The 16,604-nt window shown below is 41.3% G+C and overlaps 1 protein-coding gene across 5 annotated transcripts in view; it reads left to right on the plus strand.

Annotated features, from left to right (window-relative positions):
* LOC120558697 (synaptotagmin-2-like) overlaps positions 1 to 16,604 on the plus strand; it is a 66,256-nt gene that overhangs the window by 23,697 nt on the left and 25,955 nt on the right. For 2 of the 5 annotated variants that reach the window (XM_039799842.1, XM_039799847.1), the window contains exon 3: positions 3,695 to 3,767. The exons of 1 other annotated variant lie outside the window; for it this stretch is intronic. The gene's annotated coding sequence lies outside the window, so the exon portion shown is untranslated. Of the gene's footprint in view, positions 1 to 3,694; positions 3,768 to 11,064; positions 11,260 to 14,508; positions 14,528 to 16,604 lie in introns of those variants that run through there. 2 more of the 5 variants (XM_039799844.1, XM_039799846.1) reach the window with 2 other exon arrangements.

Below are 16,604 nucleotides of genomic sequence, written 5' to 3' on the forward strand. Positions count from 1 at the left end.
GAAAAGGGCGATGTCACATACCTCTATCCACCAATCAGGATTCAGGACCATTAAACCACACCCACACGCTCCTGATGAAGAAATGATTACTATATATTATTATTTTTTTTTTTTTTACTTTGAGTATAGCTTATTTAGACATAAATGTTTATTATTATAGAGAAATACTTGATAGATAAAGCTTTCAGGGGCTTCCAAAAATATGCAAATTAAGAACTACCTTTTTACTCATTTGGAAATTTATGAGTTAAGTTGATTATCCTTCACAGAGCTGCAAATATTACACGTGACGAAGATTAAGCAGAGCTGCTTTACTAAACTCTATGTAGGCGTCACTGCATTTTATGATGGCAAAATTGCTCTTTTCTGCCTGTCAAACACTCTTTATGCATGTATCTCAGATCAAATCAGATTTTGTGGGTGTTCTTGCATGCATTGGTCCAGCTGTGTGTATTTGTGTTTGTGCTAAAATGTGTGAAGTGTGTAATCAGAGGGCCAGTTCTTTAATGGGTTCGCCTGCCTTCTGGCTCTATGTTAAACCCCTGCATTGCAGCACTGCCAGTGGGATTTCAGCAGGCATGGCCCTTTTTTCCCTCTAACCCTCCATCCTCACAATAGAGAGATTAAATTTGGGCCAGATCTCCTCCTGCGTGGAAAGCTCCTCGACCACGTGTGCACATCTTGAATTGTTCATACGCTACGCTCCAGAGAACGCAAGGCAACTGAGAGCCCCCAAAAGTCTCCTGTAGGCTCCCTTTGCCCCACATGAGTCCCCCCTCCCCTGACTGAGTGGGAGCAACAGTCATGGAGAGCCACGTGTCTTGGAGACAGACACAGACAGAGAGAAGGGGAGACTGAGAGAGAGAGAGAGAGAGAGAGAGAGAGAGAGAGAGAGAGAGAGAAAACATGGGATCCTCGGGGGCTCAGCAATTCAAGTGCTGTCTGAGAAGCTGCACAGTAATCTCGTTAAAGAATGGAAAGGCTCTGGAGTTTGCTGCTGAGTGACTTTTCCAGTTGTTGTGACTACATTGTCCTCTTCATCAAACTGAGATCCGTTGGGGAATAAAAGGGAACATAAATCAGAGAATGTTCTGTCTCGTGGACCGCAGTGTGATTTTAGTAACTGGGAATATTAGAAGAAAGCTTTATTTCAAGTCTCTTACTGTGGACTTGTTTAATCAATGAGACAAACTCACAGCTGTGGACAGAGTCAATAAAAACGGACAGCACAGACAGCTTAAACACTGCTTTGGGAATCATTTTCACCAAAAAGAAAAAGAAGAATTTTGTGACAAAAACTTTGATAAAATGCTCTGATGATATTTCGGAGATGACTATTATTGGTTTCAGAAGATATTAACACACAAAGACAATTTTAAGAAGCCATCATTATTGGTGTGATGGCCAGCCAGAATTTCAACAGCAATTTAACTGTAATGCAGCCTTAAGACCCTGAAAACTTGCCCTAAACTGTGCTGACAAATTGCTGCGGTATTTTTATTTTTTGATTGAGTTATTGAGACCTGTTAGATCTACTAAAAGTCATCAAACATCCGGTGACACCTACATTCTGACATTGACTGATTTGGCTTATCAATGGTTATTTTTATATGACTCCATCTTCACGATGGTTCACTGACATTGACTTGAAATGAAAACCAAAAGAAAAAAAGTCTTCATTAAATTCCCTTTCCTTTCCCCTCTGTATAGTGTGGTCCATAAATAGGTGTGAAAAAGATCCAATTATGTTCACCGAGAGGCAATTCCCTTTAACGTGATTGTATCTGAGAATCTGCACATAAGGGCTTGTCTGTTGCCCTGCCAGCTAGCCAATTTATGATCTTTCAATAATTATTTCTCTTTTTTTGAGTGAGATTTGACCTGAAATGTGCCCTTACCTGATAACATGTATTTCTGCTGTGACATCTTCTTATAATATAAGTGTATAACAGGCAAGAACTTTTATGTTTGAGATTCTAATCAAGTTTGATTGAGTGTTTTTTGTTTCTTTGATTGTGAATTCAGTCCATGTGGTTTGACCTTTCAGTTTGAAATAAAATGCCACTTGTATTGTTGGTGTGCTGCAGTGTGAAGCAGTGTCAAAGCACTGCTTTTCTCCTCCCTGTCACTGTGGCCCCTCAGCTAGCTGAAAACAACTCACTTTGACAGTTTCCTAGAGTTTCTACGAGGACTGCAGGTATTTCATTGTGCATGAACCTGAAGAGTCCCCTGTCTATAGTCTCCTCCATGTACCATCACATTTTTCTTCAGTGCAACGATATTCATCAGCCGTCTTGTTGTCTTGTCGCGAGGTATAGAAAACCATTTATTTCACTGTTCGTTTTCATCATAGATTTTAAGGCATCATCAGATCATCCTAATGATGGATTGATCTCAAGGGTATTACTTAAATAGCAATTTAAATGGAAAAATGAACAGTTTTGAGCATGTGTAAAAAAAAAAGTAAATATATATAATTCATATAATTCACAGAATAAATGCCGGTGACACTTCACTGAAGTGCACAAATTGAAGTTGGTTATCTCTCCCTGTGGATGTCTTTCGTGATACAATTACAATAAACCAATTAAGTCCAGTGAATCATGAAATTGATTGTTTTGCTAAAATAGGAGAAGGAAATGGGGCCACAAATAGAATACCCTCAAAGGTCTGCATAAGAACACGAATAGGCTTCGACTGATCATAAAAGTTCTTTAATTCTGTCGTCAGCACGTTGTGATTTGCAAGCATATTAAAGGGCACAGCAGATCACAGTATGCTGCTAAGAAAGTGACTTGAAGCTGGTGGGAATAGTTTGACATTTGGGGGGAAACGGTTATTCGCTTTCTTGCTCAGAGTTACATGAGAAAATAGATATCACAGTGATATCAGGAGAGGCTAAGCCAACACACTTGAAACGGGGAGGGGGGGCAGCTAGCCTATAGCCGAGCACGTCTTAAGCTATCTAATTAACACGTTATATTCCCTCCTTCCCTGTTAACCTTATGATGACAACAACACTCCAGGAAGTCCAGTATGGGTTAAATAAATGAGATGTGTGAAATGTGTTAATTAATGAGCTACAGCAGTGCTGGAAGGCAGATTTTTTTATACCTTTAGACAGAGCCAGGTTTTTCCCTGTCAGACTTTATGCTAAGCTAAGCCAACTATGTTATGGCTGTATCTTCATATCTAATGTACAGACATGACGATGTATCTATCTTTATCTCTATCTCCATTTTATTTAACACTCTTAATAACTTTAATAACTGAGCTTTATTATGCAATAGATAGCTTTCAGTCATCATTTATTTGCCCTGCAGCTTTGTGGATCAAAAACAGTTGGCTTCAGCCACATTTCAGCTTGTTTATGTGAGAGGGAGACAGCTATCAATATTCTTCTCTTGGCTCAAAACGATTTTTTGCTGTAATAAGGTTCTGTATTGTGTACATTGAAAGTTTCGTTTTTCATGGTTTTACTCAAGGCTGCTAATCAGACTAGGTGTGTCATTTAATGCCATGGATTGTCTTTAAAAGATATACACTGCACATTTACATAATCAAGAGGGGATTTACCTTCAGCAAAAGTTTGCAATCAACTTCAATTCGCCACATTTTTCCAAGAAATACAATACAGATCTTTTTTTGAGAATGAACTATACCTCCCTGAGTTCACATTGTCTTTCTCTTTCAGGGTTTCTGACTGACAAGATTTTCACAGTGATTAGCCTACATCCAACCACTTTTCAAGAAATCAAGATTTGGCTGTAAGTATCCCACCAGCAAAGATATTGTGTGTGGTGCGAGTCGAGGCTCTGAGCCAATGCTGTAGACTTAAAGGTTATGAGAGAGAGAGAGAGAGAGAGAGAGAGAGAGGAGGAGGAGATTCTCCACTCCATCAAAGCAGTCCAGTGTCATTGCTGTGACCGTCCTCTTTAAGAGGAGACAGATCCCTGCACATTGTTAGATGCCTCCATCCTCTGCAGCTCCCCTCTCAGAAATAACATCCATTCCTCGTCCTATGAGAAATCCAGCTCGACTCCGTGTCCGTACTGTTCATTGAAGGCATCGCCCAGATGGCGGTCTGTCTATGGCTGGATGCTTTCTTTAACTGTCCAGTAATATAACACTCTGATGAGCTGTGGGGTGAAGCACTAATTGACCAGAAACGAAAATTATGTCGATTATCATAAATTGCTTGGTAGATATTAATTTCCTGCTAAAGAATGGAATTATTTATACTTCATATCATATCATTGTATTATTATTAAGCATGGAATCCAAAAATGAAACCAGTCTAGACTACAACAATATATGTAAATAGACTTGCGTAATCACATGTTTTGGACTCCACTAGATGTCAGCATGAAACTTGAGTTGGGTTTTCCCCACTCTACCATCTGTTCTTAGAAAAGCTCTGCTTGTGCCTGGGAGGAGGGAGCCCACTGCAGTGTGTAGTGGGCAGGCAATGCGTGGTGAGGATGAAGGTGCAGCCCACTGTGAACAAGCATGATTTACTGTCGGATTGGTTGGCACTCCAGCACTCAGCTGATTAATCAGAGTCATCTCCATGAGTGATGGAAGCTCCGGTGTCTCAAAGGCTACAGAAAGCTAATAAACCCTATCAGACAATAGCCACGCCTTGAAGGACGAGTTACTGGCCGCTGCTTTTATACCGACTCTGTTACTATGGCCATCTGCCATTATTCAGCCCTCACTGCCCTGTGTTAGCCTCATTGCTGTTAACACTGATCAACATCTACTGAATGAGAATTCCTACCCTGGGGAGTGGTGGTGCGCAATTGTTTGAAAATGCAGCACCATTAGCGGTTGTATCTTTTACTAAATGCATATTGATACTCTCTCTTTTTCACAGAGCAACTGGAGTAGCCCATATTTTCATCCTTATCTCTGGTTTTGAATGAGGCAGCACAGTAATAATTAATATTACATAATTAATAAGATCTCAAACACAAAGATTTTAAAATTAGAACTTATTGAACCTCAACTGCTCAACTGTTTTTTTTTTGGCCACTTGAAAATTGTCATTCATTTGCTGTCCTGTTTCTGGTCACCAAATCAAAGTCTAACATTCACCCTTATTTTAGCTCTGTTTTGGTCTCCACCAACTCCTGAGGGAAATATCTATAATATCTCTTTAGCTGCTAAATATTCGACTATGTTTACCAGCTAGTCACTGATTGTATCTGTCTGCTATTTGGTGCTGAACAGGTAGTGTACAGTGGGTCTTTAGAGCTTTTTTGCTGAAAACGCCATGAGCGGGAAGAGTGAACCAAAAGTTGCGGGGTGGAAAAACAAAAAACAATAAACTGACAGAGCTTAGTGGGGCTGCAGAGTCAAGTGATAATTTTTGGCTGGGTTTGTCACTATGAGTTCATCAGTATGTCACTAAGTTGTCAAGTGATCCATTGTTAACATAAAAATATTGGTCATAGCAGCTTTACATATTGTGATATTACAGAAGATGAAAAATGTACTCAAAATAGCACATTATTGCATTATGTAACATATTTTACAGTAAAATCATTTTGTTTAAAAAAATGGCTTTACACAACAACTAAAGTAAAAAAAAAAATGGTTTGCTCCCAAGTAGGGACATAAATCACCCAATTAATCTGCCAATTATTTCCTCAATAAACGGTTTAGTCTGCAACCAAAATAGTGAAAATCATCCATCACAATTCCTTAGAGCCCAAGGTGACGTCTTGCTTCTTGTAAAATGCACTTTACTCTAACATAAGACAGGGGAAAGCAGCAAATTGCCACATTTTAAAAGCTGGAACTGGCATGTTGAAAAATGAAAAAAATTACAGAAACAATTAATGGATTATCAACTCATTTATTTTGGTTGATTAATCCATTAAATGTTTCAGAATCAGAAAGGACTTTATTGACACAGTAAGTTACACCTATTTGTTGTAAAATGGTGCTGCGGCTCATTTAAAGGTCCTGACACACCAACCCAATTATTGGCCGTCGGACAGTCTCAGACTCGAGTCTGTTCGGTGTGTTCCGTGCCGTCGTCAGTCGGAGGAGCCGTCGGCCTTCATTTGGGCCAATTTGACATGTTGAATCGGAAGGCGGGCAGTCGGACTCAATGACCAATCTGATTGGTGGAGTGCTAACCCGGAAATGACGAGCGGGATGAGCGTGACTAGAGTCTCTCAAAATCTGACGAAGATCTTTTAAACTGACCTTTGTCAATCTGAAATGAAGACAGACTCAGCAACTACATGGCCTATTTCTCACTTAAATTGTTTTCAGAAACAAAACATACAAACGGTGAGCTATTTTCGTAAAATATGAGATCGTATTCCAAACAAGCCGTGATGGTCTGGCTTTGAAATTCTGGAGAAGCCAGACCCACGTGACGCGTTCGTCCAATCAGCTGCCGGTTTTCATTTTTTGGGCGACAATACAGATTAGCACGTATTACGTCTCGCGCACGCACAGAACGTACGCTCAAGAGGGTGTCGCTGCAGTGTGTTCCAAGGCACGTTTCTGACCAACTCAGTCCAACTGCCTTTTCTGCCGAAGGTCGGCCGTCGGGTTGGTGTGTCAGAGCCTTAAGAGAGCTCAGTGCATGTGTGTGTGTGTGTGTGTGTGTGTGTGTGTGTGTGTGTGTGTGCGTGTGCGTGTGTGTGTGCGTGTGCGTGTGCGTGTGTGGAAAGTGGGCAGAAGAGAGATAGAGAAAGAGGAAGCAGACGTGTAGATGCGACCGGAGCAGAGTTGGTGGAATAAGTTTAAGTTTTGTACACAGTGTGTGCGGTGTCCGAAATAAACCCCAGACTGAAAGCCAAGTTCATTCACTTGCTCACCAGAAACGGGATTTTTAACCCTGACGTTATTCATTTTATAATGTCGGCCCTGGAGGTAACGAGTCTCCCCTGGTTTTCTGACCACGGTCGGAAACGACGCAATCAGGACACGTTGAACATTTTAAATTAAACACCTTATTAACGTGCGCTGGTTGCCCCGTGTGCTCATCTGTTGACATTTCCGAACGCATTCCTACAGTTGCTTAATGAAAGCGTGCTTTCCACACAAACAAACGTACATGTGTCATTAGTATGAGAAAAAAAATTAGATTTTAACTGTGTCTGACTCGGACATAAATATCTTAATGCCTGTCGGACGCGGGCCAGGCTCGGACAGAAAAATGCGGCCCGATCAGCACTCTAATACAAGCACAAACAAACATTAAACCTTAATAAGAAAAGAAACAATAAATACAGAAATAGTAACAAATATATACAAAATAGCTGTTTAGTATAAAAAAAAAAGGAGGCTGATTTGGTTGAGTGCAGAATGCAAAAAATATATAGTATGTGCAATGGGCAGATGTATAGTCCAGGATGAAGGTTATTGCAAAGTGAAGTGACTGGGGAGAGAGGGGGAGGGGGATTAAGTCATTGTCAGTGGGGGTTGGGGCCTTGTTGATGAGGCTGCCTGCAGAGGGGAAGAAACTTTCAGCTCTACACAAGGCTCATATTATTTTTTAAATGATTGCATGCACCTGGTGATATCATTTTGACCATGAGTAGTTGTGAGTATTGATTTGTGCAATCTATGAAACTACAGTTGTTATTGAAACAGATATAATCCCAAAATGTGCCATTTAGTCCTAAATTGGCATTGTCACCTGCAGTCCCAGTGCAATCTCGAGTTGCAATAACACACATTGTAGCAATTTATGAACAGCAGTGTGGAGACATGGCTCTAGCAGAAGGGTTTCCCTCTCATTCTGCAAGATCTAAAATGGGCCAACCCAATGAAACACTCAGTATTGCATTTTTGCACCTCACATCTGCAGCACCACATCCCAGCACAGACACAGAACCAGATCTAATCCCTGACTGCCAGCCACAGCATTGTACATTTACCACACTACATGAAGGCAGCATTCACTTAAATATTTGGAGATCAGGGGACCACCGGAGACATAAATCATCTTCACTTGATAAAAAAGAAGCACTAGATGTAATCGCTTGTGCATGTGTGTTGTTTAAGCAGTATCGGGACATCTTTGTTGTTGTTGTTTTTTGTTGTCATATCCCCTGCATAGAAAAGAAGCATCACAGTCTTTTCTCTTCGTCATCCTTCCTACTTTCCTATTTTCCTACTTCCTGTCAAGGTTCTGTCTAATATCTCCGAGCACATCTCTGAAATAAAGTCACCTTGTTAAAACACAGCCATGTGCCTTTACTCATTGCTCAGGAAAACACATGGCATTACATGTGATTTTGTTACAAAAGGCTAGGTAGGGTGATGCATTTTAAACGCTTCCCATAGTCATTGACTGAGCGATGTTAATACGTGGCTGCAAGCTCATTGCAGTTAGTCTCCACAACACGCATACCTTATTAAATATGTATTCTAGGTTGCACTGAATCACTCTGGAGACTTGGCCTGTTTAGTTCAAAGTAAGGTCTGATGGAGTTTTTTCTCCCTTACTACTTACTCAATGAAATTACTAGATTATTACTGTATTTAATGTGTCTACTGTAGCAGCAATAGTCAGCAGTAAAAAACCACGATGAGAGTATTCGCATTTGTCATCTGTCACTAAAAATCACTATGCATATGTCTTTCATGTCTCATGGGGCAGATGCCTGTGTTGCTCACAGTGGGTTTACCCAGCATGCTATGAATCTTGGTTGGATCAATATCCTGCTCCCACTCAGACACTGAATCAGACCTGCCTGGATTTCAGGGCACTGGGCTGTAAGATATCTCTCACATTGTGGAAAAGAGTGCACAAAGGAATACAGGCTTGATTAGCTTTCATAGGTTCGATAGCAAGGCCTAAATGTCATATCACATTGTTGATGAGGAGGGAATATAAACTGTTGGGCTTTATTTAGACCAAATCGCATTGGAAGGCTGCCATTTTACTTTCACCCTTCACAAAACAATATGGAGGTGGAGAGCTGCAGGAAGAGCTGAAGCAGCCACCCTCCAGGATTCTTTTACTTCTGTGATCCTGAAAGGCGATATTCTGTATTTCTTCTTATTGTCGACCAGCAATGAATCATGCTAGCAAGTATTGTCGGTGTAGCCAAAGCCTGATTTAGCTTAGAAGAGCTCCATTGTTGTCCAAAAACTATTCCAAACACATCAATGAGCCACGCGGTTGCACTGGGTGACATGTTCCTTCATTACAATGAACTGTTATTTTGAGTCAATCCTGCATACACCACCCTAGTGCAGTGAAACACTTGGTACAAACCAAATGTGTATCAATCCGCAGCTGAAAATAGTCCCCAACAAATGCACTATTAAATCCTGTTTGAGTAACATTTGCCTAAAACTACAATGCCCAGCTTTTTCAGGAAATTATTTAGCCTTTTGAAAAATGAAGCAAAATATATATTTGTGACCAGTTTTGCTTTAAAGATTTAGGTCTACAGTGGGAACACACAGGGCACATCATTATTTAGCCTTTTGAAAAATTAAGCAAAATATATATTTGTGACCAGTTTTGATTTAGGTCTACAGTGGGAACACATTAGTGCCGCAGACAGGGCAGGGGAGTGGGAAAGTATTGAGAGGCGGACTGCCACATGTTTTCATGGGATTTGTTGACAACAAGAAAAATATAGAGTATACAGCCTCACCGCTTTGAGTTTGTACACTTTAGCAACCTACATCCAAAGGTGAAGATATCACGATGTAAAGAGCTGTGCGTGTGTCATTTTTCTCTATGTGCGTTTTATTGGGACTGCTTCACCTCCCCTATATTTACCACATCACTTCTAATAAATAAAAAAAATACAGCAACCATGCATTGCTGCCCAGACCCTACGCTGAGAAGTGGTATTCCCATAGACAGGAAATAAATTACATTCCTCTCTCTCTCTCTCTCTCTCTCTCTCTCTCTCTCCACTTGTATGTTTTGAAATTAAAAAAGGCATATCTCTCTCTGTCTCTCTCTCTATACCTTCCATTTTCTCTGATTGAAACTTTATTGATTTTTTGTTCAAGTGCTCATTGCTGGTCAGTAAGGAGTGTGATTCACTGGGGGACGATGATAATCCTCGGTGACACACAGTATTGCCCGAAAGGCTCCAAACTGTCTGGTTCAGCGTTGGTGTTAAACCAAAGGGTGCGTCACATCTTGTCATTAAATAAGCAGATTTACACAGTATCCACTGTAAAGGGGAAAAAGCAGTGTGAGCTAAGGGGTCTGAGAGTGCATTGCTGACAATTTTGCAGCATTTACACTATGATTTATTTCATTTTTCAGCCTTGTTATCACAGCCATTATTATCACAGGAGCATACTAAAAACCCTCTTTACTGAGCTCCCCTTGCTTATATAAAGCAGTGTGATGTCAGCAAAAGGTTTTGAAATCATACCAAGGACTCGTCGTATATATATATATATATATATATATATATATATATATAAGCTTATATATGCCATACCCTGCTAGTCTTTGTGCCGCTGTCATAGGATTAAATTCTTCCTTGATGACAGTGGGAGCGGAGCAAGTCCAAAGACATAATTCAGATAAATGGATAGGGATGGCAAGGCAGAAAGAGACTCAGCAGCAGACTATTGCTGGGGTAAGCACACAGCAAATGACGGGCTTCTTCTTGTCTTTGTGTTATTATCTAGAGGTCTCATCTACAGTATGCCCGTTTACTTATTTTCATCCACTCTTCTTTTCACGAAGTTGCAGTTCAGGAACATATCTGTGGAGTCCCCGAGCTGTTGTGCTGTATGAACGAGGGTGTGGATGCCAGGTCGGACAGTAGAGCATGTGGATGCTTTTTAGATTGCCCTCATGCATTGGACCAGGGCACATATTGCTGCATACAGCACCTTGTGAGCAGCATCACAAATCAGCCGGCCGAATAGTGAGAGCTGGAGTGGATGGAGAGATGGAAGATGGAGAGAAAGCGGGAGAGGGGAAAGGGGAGGGGGATCCTTTCAGTGACAGAGATAGAAAGAGTGGAGCGAGGTAGAGGAGGAGGGGATTGAGAGAAGCAGAGGTGGGGGTAGTCACAGAGAGAATGAGTGAGCGTGTGTGTGTGTGTGTGTGTGTGTGTGTGTGTATGGGAGAACAAGTAGTGCTGCAGTGGAAACAGTGCGAAGAAGACTGCAGTTTCTGGTACTGATGGGAGAGCGGTCGAGGGACGGTATTAAGGCATTGTAACATTAACCCTAAGTGCCTCTTTGGTGAATGGGTTAGCCTTTTGTGGAGAACAGGATTACGGAATTACGGTAGTGCTGGTAAGGGCGTATTTCAACTCTCTTCTCAGCATTGCTTGAACACTTCCTTTGAGGAATCTGGAATAGAGTTATGAGGCATTTAAGGCTGGGGGTTGCTGTTGTAGTTTTTACAGGCTGTATGTAACTTAGAGTTTCCTTTTCGTTGGTTTCAGGCGCTGTGTGCATGTTACTTCCTGGTGCATGTGGTCCAAACTTTACTCAAAGCTAATTAATAAGCTTTGTTAAGGGATTACTGAACATCCTCTGGATCCTGATCTGCCCCAGGATCTAGCTATGGACCTTGTATTCACCCATTTTGTGTGCAGGCACTGGCACATCAGGCACTGTTTTTAGAAAAGGGATAGAGGGGTGTAGCTCTGGATTTAGATTATTCTCATTGATCATGCCTCATTTAGCTTGCCTGGCCGGTGTAGTACTTCTTTCCTGGAGAGTGGCCAGGAGGCTGCCCTACTGACAGATGCTCTGTTTATCCCTGCAGCCACACCGGCGTCTCTCCCAACCTCCCTGAACACACAGAAACAAACAACTGGAGCCAAAAAATGGCACAATACACCAAAATACCTCAGGTCTACTGTATTGTAGCAGCCATGTAACAAAGCAGACCCAAGCCGCAGTGCTCTTTATTTTGTGAGAGTGAGTGGTCAGACGTAAAAAGAGGCTGGCAGTTGTGCTGAGGAGTCTAGAGAGTAGAGGGTGGGGATTTTATAAAGTGCTGCAGGATGCTCTTTTTTTCTGCTGTCTCTCATGGGACATATAGCACAGGCAGCACTGAGGTGACAGTACCAAGGACAAAACCTATATTGGGCTGCTATTTCTCTTACTACCTAATGCTGACTCTTGCAGGACTGCATCAGGCTCATCATTAGCACAACAGAGTTTTCATTTAATCCAATTAAATTCATATTCATTATAACAAACTGACTATGAATAGATTGGGTGTTATTTTTTTTTAGCTCTGCAGTTTCATAACAAATCCAAACATAAAAAAATGTCCACATTATGCACAAAAAGAATAATTTATTTTTTGCTTTGCATCCTGAAATAACATCTTAAAATAAATATAAATCAGGTTTATTCCCTCCCCAGAGTCTTTGGCGTTGTAATTCAGATTCAGCCAATTGCTTGTATGTGGAACACTCAGGTTTCAGGAGTATAGTAAACAAACACAGTGTGGAGGATGTGAGAGATCATATTATATGTATATACATGCAGCTGGGTACATACTGTACCTGCGTACACGTTTACTTCTTCAGTATCCGGAGTGCAAGAGACTATTTGATACTGAGCATGCTCTGCAGGTTCTTTTTTTTTGGTCAGGCTCTAAAACATTCAGGCAGGCTCATTAAGTCCGTACCTCGGGCTGCCGCTTCCATTGGCTCTCACGCTGAGAAATACTCTCAGAATCCCTCATACATAACCAGAAAAATGAGAGGATGCTTTGAAGTTCACCAATCACATTTCTTTTTTTCTTTTGGCTCCCTCCAAGAAGGCAGCTGGTGCCCGATTGCTGAAAGAAGAACAGAGAAATAAAAAAGGCTTATTCTAACTGTGCAGCCTCCTAGAGTGTCTTGCTTGCGTGGGTGTGCCCTCTTTCACCCACATCATCTTTGTTTTCCTACTTCCCGCTGCTTCATTAGGTTGAAATACTTCTTCATCTACTAATTTTTTATTAGTATTCCACAAGCATTAGTATGTTCAAAATGACAAAGCCACCCATATTGGACTCTGAGAATGAGTTAGTGATTTTCTCTCTGACACATTAGCACAACTATGATTGGGATTGCTCAGCCGCTGTCAGCTTCTCACTCCAGGTGAGAGCTGAGCCTTCCCAGTCCTGGCCCCAGCCCATTTGATGATGTATTTCTGGCAGACGATGGCAGAGAGCTTCAGTGTTAAATGGTCAGATGCTGTCACCATTCACAGCATCCGGCTGTGCTGATGGGGAATTTTCATCACTATTTAATCTTCAGAGGGAAAAAAACATGCCAGTTTTTTTTTTTTTTTTTGCGAGACCTCTAGTAGCATTTTTTTTTCTCACCATCTAGCTCTCTTGGAAGATAGGATATGTGATGGTCAGAGGGATCAAACTACAGAGCAGGGTAACACTTTGCTGTAGAGAATGAGTGAGAATGTTTTCAGTGTGTTTCATCATACTGGAGATGTTTTGTGTAACGCCTACAATCTTACAGCAAAAGCCTTTGAATTTACGCTGAGATTTTCTGTATGGATAGTTGCACATACGGTATATTCAGTAGTTAGTTTAAAGGAATAGTTTGACACATTTGGGAAATACGCTTTTTCGCTTTCTGAGCGAGAAGTATATGAGAAGATCAATACCACTCTTTCTGTACAACCAGCAGCTGTTAGCTTAGCTAAGCACAAAGACTGGAAGCAGGGGGAAATAGTTAGTGTGGCAATGTTTAACGATGACAAATTCCTCACTATTAACTAAGTTTTACCTTCCTTAAAGTTTCTTTTCTTAGTTTCTTTAACTGGTACTAAAACCATAGTGTTAAAACGATAAATATGTGTTTTATAGTGGATTTGTGCCAGATTATTTCCTGATTGGGACCAGCAACTTCCTGGAGTGTGCTGGTTCTCTGGCAACTGCTCGTAGCCAAATAGTCCGGTACATAACCCCCAATAACATGGAGAATTATCATTTATGCACTTTTTGTGCTAAACATCAAAACAAACAAGATTTAAAGTGTTAATTAATGAGCTTTAGATGCGCTGGTAGGTGGATAATATTATTTGATCTTGGTACAGAGCCAGTCTAGCTGTTTCCTAAACCAAGCTAAGCTAACTGGTTGCTGGTTCTAGCTTGATATTTGATGGACAGACCTGAGAGTGATATTGATCTTCTTATCTAACTCTCAACAAGAAAGCGAATTTGCCAAAATGTTCCTTTAACTTGAAAATGGATGTTGTACTTGCAGTCTCGCCGTCTACATATTATTTCTTCTCAAAACAAGAGAGTCAGTAGATGTGGCCTATCTGCAGTGCTGCAGAAGCCCTCTCCTCTTTCACAGTTTCTCCACACAGCCTTACATGCAGATTGGGTCACTGTCTCTGTGACAGAATGATTAATCGACCTATCAGGGGACAGGGAAAGGGGTTGTGCTGAGGGGGAGAGGGAGAGGGAGGATGTATAGCAACTGGCTGTAAATGATCCCTGCCGGTCCTCGCTCAGCATTCAAACCCTGGCACCTCCCACCTCCTTCTCAACGATCCCTCCTGATAATAGCTGAGTCACATTCAGCTGCAGGTGAGAATAAGCATTGTTTTATCTACATAATGCAGGTTTGTAAATGAGCCTCTCTAGACCGCCCTTTGGGCCAGCACACAATGAGATATAAAGAGGGAGAGGCTTTCTCTCATTCTTTTTAGTGAGATTAGGCGCAAGGCACCTTTTTGACATCCTTATCTCTGATGCTGCCCTCAGATCAGCAGTGACACCGGCAGGATTTCCTAAACCACTTGCATTTTGTTGAAACGAAGGTGGAATTGCCATGTTGACATCTCTGATTGATGGTCACGGTCTGTTCTTGTAAATGCTTGTGTTGATTTGCATTCTGAGCATTTGTGCAGCCCTGAGGCTAAACACAGGGGTCTGATGCCTCTGTAAATGGCCTGTCCTGGACGGCTGCATGAGCAGTTCGGCCAACTGTGTTGCAGATCGGTTGCTGAGTGAATGTGTAAATGCCAATGTCTGGAAATGTCTGTTGTTGTGTGTGGTAGAGATTACTAAAAAGTTTATCGCCACAGTGTTGGCCCAAAAAAAAAAAAAAAATTCAAGAACAAGAACAGATAGTGGTTTGTTTTTGAAAATCAGAATGCAAGTTCGGCACCAGTGAAATAAGCCTTTAAAATTGTAAGGTTTGTCAAAGCTATAGGCTACTTTTTATAGCATTAGGCTATATGTCTCTCATTAACCCAAATGAGGGGACATACACACCGTAAAAAGGGAGATGGCTGGCAGGATTTTGCTGAACATTGAAGTCAGCGCTTTGTTAGCTGAATTGAATGACTTAGTTACTGTCACATTACAGCATCCGGACAGATGCTTGGCACTTTCCCATCGATGCGTTGTTGCAGGAGACTTGAAGGCTCTTGGTCAAGAGTTTCAGAATCTGGCTCTGGCACATGTTGTGCACCGCATGCTGTGTTTTTGGATTTGCCAGTTCTTTTGTCAGTCTCTTGGCCCTCTACTATGAAATGACAGAGGAAGGAGTATTGTGCAACTTCAGTAGGCTACCTTGCAGGGATCTTTCTCTGCCACACACTTGGCGTTTATCTGACTGTGCATTAGGGCTGAACGATTTTTGAAAATAATCTAATTGCGATTTATTTAAAAAATATTGCGATTGCGATTCGATATGCGATTATTTTTTAAGCTCTTTGTCTTCTGTATTAGTCAACAAAAACTAGCAATAAATCATTGTATAGTATGAACTTCACAAGATTAGATAGATTAAACAAGCTGTTCTTTCCTGGAGGCCAGGTCTATATGTGATGGTGAAATTAGGTGATGCGTGAATTTATATGAATGACCTCTTTTATTTAACTACTTCAATCCCAGTAGTATATTGAGCACTGACCAAGCCTGGTGGAAACATTCATATGAAAGTCAGAAATAAATCACACTAAAGTGCAGATTGCAGAAATATAAAAACAAATGTGGCTTTACAACACTTAGTAGTATTTAGATTATTTAATTATTATTTACATAGACATATGTAAACATGTGGATTGCATTTTTTAAACACTGTCTTTGAACTTTACTAGACAGTTAAATAAGTAAAATATATACATCGGTGTATTTTCTTTAACAGCGCACAGAGAGGAGCTGCCTCCAGCCCCTCCCTCCCTCATGAAGTTGCGTGCCGTGTGCATGACAGCGTCAACGACGCTGCACTAGCTCAGAGAGGCTATCGTTACGTTAGTAGTAGCATGCAGGTGTTGCCGTGGGATTAGCTAACTGTACTAATAAAACCGTTGAAACACCGTGGCCACGCTGCTGTGACAGCTCCCCGAACGTCATTTATCAGAGTCTGGTTGTTACCCCTCTCCGCGGCAGTCTCCTCCACTCCATATCTTTATAATGGAGCTAACCGGAGCTAACCGCTAATCAGAGCTAATCGTTGCTAACCGAGCCTTCAGTTCTGCGTGCCTGTATTCATTAACTGCATGTGTGGACTGGAGCCCGAATAAAACCCTTACAAGTTTTAAACTACAACTCAGAGTTGTTTGAATGACAGAAATCTGCTCAGCGCTGTACGGGCGCGACCGCTTGCGTGCTAAGTTGATGCTTTCTCTGCGGACTACGGAGTGCGGACTGATTT

Source organism: Perca fluviatilis, chromosome 5 (genome assembly GCF_010015445.1).
Source record: "Perca fluviatilis chromosome 5, GENO_Pfluv_1.0, whole genome shotgun sequence".
NCBI classification, from domain to species: Eukaryota; Metazoa; Chordata; class Actinopteri; order Perciformes; family Percidae; genus Perca; species Perca fluviatilis.